The sequence below is a fragment of the Eriocheir sinensis genome, unplaced genomic scaffold (assembly GCF_024679095.1).
Source record: "Eriocheir sinensis breed Jianghai 21 unplaced genomic scaffold, ASM2467909v1 Scaffold659, whole genome shotgun sequence".
Taxonomy (NCBI): Eukaryota; Metazoa; Arthropoda; class Malacostraca; order Decapoda; family Varunidae; genus Eriocheir; species Eriocheir sinensis.
This window is the reverse complement of record NW_026112008.1, coordinates 226,432-232,500: the sequence shown is the minus strand read 5'-3', so window position 1 is coordinate 232,500 and position 6,069 is coordinate 226,432.

The window sequence follows — 6,069 nt, the reverse complement described above, 5'->3', positions numbered from 1 at the left end:
GGACGTGCAAAGACGCACCACAAAAGTAATAAAGGGAGAATTAATTGAGTGGTGTCTCCTACGCGGGGCCTGGCGGGGCGCTCATTCGTCACGGCGGTAAGGAGGAGACAGACACCCACACACCCACGCTCATATTACCCCGCCGCCCGCCTTAGCTACTGTGCCTTGCTTGTGTGGGACGTGGCTATAGTGAATGGTATTGGTTCTCTTTTCACAGTAGTATATAGACGAGGACCTGCTACTGCTCTCTTACTGTGGGATTTTATTGGTTATCTCTCTTGGTTTTACAGAGGACATGAAGACCCGCTACCTCCCTCAACCTCCTACCTCGCCGTCCTTCTGTTCTACCATGAGAATTATATTGGTCCTCTCATCACAGTAGTTTAGAGACGAGGACCTGCTACTGCTGTCTTACTATGGAATGCTATTGGTTATCTCAGTTTTGCAGAGGACATGAAGACCCGCTACCTCCCTCAACCTTCTACCTCGCCGTCCTTCTGTTCTACCATGAGGATTATTTTGGTCCTCTCATCACAGTAGTATAGAGACGAGGACCTGCTACTGCTCTCTTACTGTGGGATTCTATTGGTTATCTCTCTTGGTTTTACAGAGGACATGAAGACCCGCTACCTCCCTCAACCTCCTACCTCTCCGTCCTTCAATTCTACCTTGTGTTCGTGGTACGAGGCTTGAGTATTACATTGGTCATCCTTCCTAGTTGTACGGAGGAGACGAGACACCCTCACCCACGCTCCCCTCACCCTGCCGTCCCTCTCTACTACCTTGTTTGTGTGGGACGTGGACGTGGGATTATACTGGTTATCCTTCATAGTCGTAAGATAAGATGAAGCCACACCCGCCGTAGTCGCCCTCACGCTCCTCCTCTCCCGCCGTCCTTCTCAGTAACCTTGTTTGTGGGAAGACTCGTGGATAATATTTATTGGTTATCTATCAGAGTTCTATAGAAGAGATGAAAAGCCACTGTCACCGCTCTTTCGCCCTCCTCCTTAGCTACTGGTCCTTGTATTTGTGGGACGTGGTTCTTGGATTACACTGGTGCTCTATCATGGATGTACAAAGGAGACGAAAGCCCACCGCCGCCCTTATGTTCCACTGCCGTTCATGCCTCACCTCCTTAATTATATACCTTGTTTGTTTGTAAGACGATGCTTGGGGATTAATTACATTAGTTCTCTATCATAGTTATTACAGAGGAGACATGGCCCATTGCTCCACGCTGCCGGCCTCATATTATTCGCCGTCCTAATCAACTACCTTGTGTGTGTGAGGAGTTCTTTTTCACAGTTGTAAGCAAGAGATGACGACTTGCTACATCAGACGCTGCAGTAGACAAAGACCCGTATTCTCAAACGTATCGGCGCCTCTGTTCGCCTGTTGGAAAAGCCTCTTGTAGAAATTGTTGGGATTTACTTGGACTGTTTTGTGATGCTGCTGATAGTTTTACACGACCTCTGCACCTTGAATGGCAAAATTACCAATGAAAACCCCGTCAGTTTTATTTGCGGTCCTGGGAAATGGTCGTAATGGGAACCCGATGCGTTTAAAATTACTTTGCTATGCTTTGCTTTGCTTTAATTTACTTTGATTTGATTTGATTTACTTTACTTTGCTGTATTTTACTTTTCTTTGTTTTAATCTACTTTACTTCACTTTGCTTTGCTTTACTTTGTTTTGCTTTACTTTACTTTGCTTTACTTTGCTTTACTTTACTTTGCCTTGCTTCACTTTGCTTTGCTTTACTTTGCTTTACTTTGTTTTACTTTACCTTGCTTCACTTTGCTTTGCTTTACTTTGCTTTACTTTGTTTTACTTTACCTTGCTTCACTTTACTTTGCTTTACTTTGCTTTACTTTGTTTTACTTTACCTTGCTTCACTTTGCTTTACTTTGTTTTACTTTACCTTGCTTCACTTTGCTTTACTTTGTTTTACTTTACCTTGCTTCACTTTGCTTTACTTTGTTTTACTTTACCTTGCTTCACTTTGCTTTGCTTTACTTTACCTTACTTTGCCTTGCTTTACTTTGCATTGCTTTACTTTGCTTTACTTTGTTTTACTTTACCTTGCTTCACTTTGCTTTACTTTGCTTTACTTTACTTTGCCTTGCTTTACTTTGCTTTGCTTTACTTTGCTTTACTTTGTTTTGCTTAACCTTGCTTCACTTTGCTTTGCTTTACATTGCTTTACTTTGCTTTACTTTGTTTTACTTTACCTTGCTTCACTTTACCTTGCTTCACTTTGCTTTGCTTTTTTTTTTTTTTTTACAACAAAGGAGGCAGCTCAAGGGCACAAAAAAAGGAAACAATAATAAAAAAAAAGCCCGCTACTCGCTGCTCCTAAAAAAGAATCAAAAGAGGTGGCCGAAAGAGAGGTCAATTTCGAGAGGAGAGGTGTCCTGATACCCTCCTCTTGAAAGAGTTCAAGTCGTAGGCAGGAGGAAATACAGGTGAAGGAAGATTGTTCCAGAGTTTACCAGCGTGAGGGATGAAAGAGTGAAGGTGCTGGTTAACTCTTGCATGAGGGGTTTGGACAGTATAGGGATGAACATGAGTAGAAAGTCGAGTGCAGCGGGGCCGCGGGAAGGGGGGGGGGGGGGGAGGCATGCAGTTAGCAAGTTCAGAAGAGCAGTCAGCGTGGAAATATCGATAGGAGATAGAAAGAGAGGCAACATTGCGGCGGAATTTAAGAGGTAGAAGACTATCAGTATGAGAAGGAGAGCTGATGAGACGAAGAGCCTTAGCCTCCACCCTGTCCAGAAGAGCTGTGTGAGTGGAGCCCCCCAACACATGAGATGCATACTCCATACGAGGGCGGACAAGGCCCCGGTATATGGACAGCAACTATGCGGGGGAGAAGAACTGGCGGAGACGGTACAGAACGCCTAGCCTCGAGGAAGCTGATTTAGTAAGAGATGAGATATGAAGTTTCCAGTTTGCTATACTTTGCTTTACTTTGTTTTACTTTACCTTGCTTCACTTTGCTTTGCTTTACTTTGCTTTACTTTACTTTACTTTGCTTAGGTTTGCTTTACTTTACTCTGCTTTACTCTTACTTTGCTTTGCCACGCTTTACTTTGCTTTGCTCTTTTTTTTTTTTTTTTTTTTTACGTTGTTGCCTATTGCGCCGGTAGGCATCTTCCTGGTGGGGCCTGATGGTCGGCCCAAGGCTTCTTCCAGGTGGGGCCTGATGGTCGGCCCAGCCCGTTCTGGCGCAGGCGAGTGTTTATAGTGGCGCCATCTTGCATTGGCTCATGCTGCCCCCCGGAACTCGTTCTTGATTCGCTTGGACGGCTTCCTCTAGAGTCCGGGTTGATGGGTGGTCTTCAGGACACCATGTGGGTAGTTTTAAGCCACTCGGCGGTGACTGAAAAATCCGAGTGGTAGCGTGAGGATTCGAACCCGCGTCGTCTATCACGCGGCGAATGTGGGTCCAGTACGCTATCACTTCGGCCACCGCCTACCCTAAGAGTCTACTTTACTTTACTTTACTTTTCTTTGCTTCACTTTATATTGCTCTACTTTGCTTTACTTTACTTTACTTTGCTTAGGTTTGCTTTACTTTACTCTGCTTTACTTTGCTTAATTTACTTTACTTTGCCGTACTTTGCTCTACCTCACTTTACATTACTTGGCTTTGCCACGCTTTACTTTGCTTTGCTCTACTTTACTTTACTTTTCTTTGCTTCACTTTATTTTGCTCTACTTTGCTTTACTTTACTTTACTCTACTTTACTTTACTCTGCTCTAAACTCTGTCTTTCCATTATAACATGAACTAGAGTGATGGCCGTGATAGATAATAACTGTAAATCGTGCCTCTTGTATCAGGGCGTAAATCGCTTAATCAGTCTGGAAGGTGGTCAGTCATTTCCCATCTCGATCAGTCAGCAGGGGAGTGTGGTTAGAGCGTGTCGGGGGCTGGGGAGTCAAGGTGAGAGGGACCATAACAGCAGTACGTGGGGAGGCGGGAGGTGAAGTTCATGAGGCTGGGGAGTGGATTAAGGCAAGAGGAGTGAGGATGTGTGTGGTTGTTTCTGTTGCTGATATGTGTTTGTTGTTCTGTGTGTTGTAGTATTAGTTGTTGTAGTAATGATGTTAATGCTTGCTGGTTGATGGAGTGTTGTTGTTGTTGTTGTTGTGGTTCTTAGACTTATTTCCTCCTCTGAATGCGACGCCGACTCTTCCTCCTGCTCCTCCTCCTCCTCCTCCTCCTACTTCCACTATTACTATTACTACTATTACTTTTACTACTACTACTGTTGCTATTACTTCTTCTTTTTCTTCTACTTCTTTTTCTACTCTTCTTCTTCTTCTTCTTCTTCTTCTTCTTCTACTACTACTACTACTACTACTACTACTACTACTACTACTACTACTACTACTACTACTACTATTACTACTACTACTACTACTACTACTACTACTACTACTACTACTACTACTACTACTACTACTACTATTACTACTACGACCACCACCACTACTACCATGAAACCTTTTCAACACATAACCTGCATCTCATAACAACTACCAATAACCTTCAACCCTTTAGGAACGGTGGCCATGGACTCCAACTTCGAATACACTATACATACAGGCTCTACGTCTTATACACCCGGCCTTTATAATATCAAAGTAACAGAGCTTCGTGTTTGTACTCCCGTCACTTTCTGCTGCCTTTTTTTCCGTGTGTGATGTTTCCGAGACCTGTGATTGGCTCCGAAGCAAACAGGGACTAGGAGGAAGGGAAGAAGATCATGTTAAAAGCGTGTGTGGAAATGATGTTACGTGCAAAGTTTTATAAATGGGATACAGACTTATGCCCGTGTTCGTAGATGTTTTCGGATCTCATAACATCTATTTCCAAGAGCCATAAAGGAGATTAGTCAGGTTTTCATGAGTGTTTTTCGCATTCACGGTGCAGAGGCCTTGTTAACTATCATTAGGTTTTTAACCCGGTAGCAGCGGGGATCATGTTCCTTAATGGTCCCTGTAAGCGAGAAAAATGAGAAAAAATCATCACTCACACAAACCATTTCATAATATATGTCAAAGCATTTGTGATCAGTTTATGTATCATCTATTTTGGGGGGTTTATAGCATGGCCCGTCGCTGCTACACGGTAAAGCCACAAACTTGGCCCGTCGCTTCTACCGGGTTAAAACTATCCGTGGAAATACTAACACAACCTCTACGAAAGCCTTACGATATGTGGGTGTATAAGACCCGAAACGTTTAAGAATATGGACCTAACTTACAAAACAGAAACACATGTGATCCTTTTCTCTCTTACAAGCACACAGTTGGTTAGGTCAATCGCCATCGGTGTTCTAAAGAGACCCTCAGAAGACCTGAGTGACCCTCCAGACGCTCTTCACATCATGATTAACCTTCTTCACAAGAGTCGAAGTAGCCAAGACAAGAACAACACTTCCCCACCAAGATCCGTCATCATGGTTGCCTTCCTCCCCACCAAGCTCTGTCCCTATGGTTGCCTGCCTTCCTCCCGTCCTGCCTTGGTGCATATCGTGGTTGTCGGTGGCCGAGGACCCGAACATTGATTAGTTGACTCTGCGGATATCCAATTACTGAGGATTGTCTCCGGGGAATAAGTTTTCAGTGAATTCGTATCGGGTTCTGAGGAGGAGGAGGAGGTAACATGGAAACATGGACTAGCAGGTGGCAGAAAGCCTGTTGGCGCATTGCTAGGCTGCCTGCTTTCAGTGATTTAATCAATAGGAGTCACTTGCAGGGAAGGATTAAAGCACTTGTGTATCTACTCTTGGATATGTTCAGTTCACTCCCGTTGCAGCAAAGTGGCGATCAATGCGTTTCTTGAAGGAGTTGATCCTCTCTGCGCTAACCACTTCTGCAGGGAGGCTGTTCCAGTGGCGAACAACCCTAGTCGAGAAATAGCTCCTGCCTATGTCGGTATGGCATCGCTTTGCTTGAATTGTTTTTCCGTTGTTTCTTGTTCTCAGGTTAGCGTGAAGAGTTTGGAGTGATCAACGTTGCTGAGCTTGTTCAGGTACTTAAAGACTTGTATCATGTC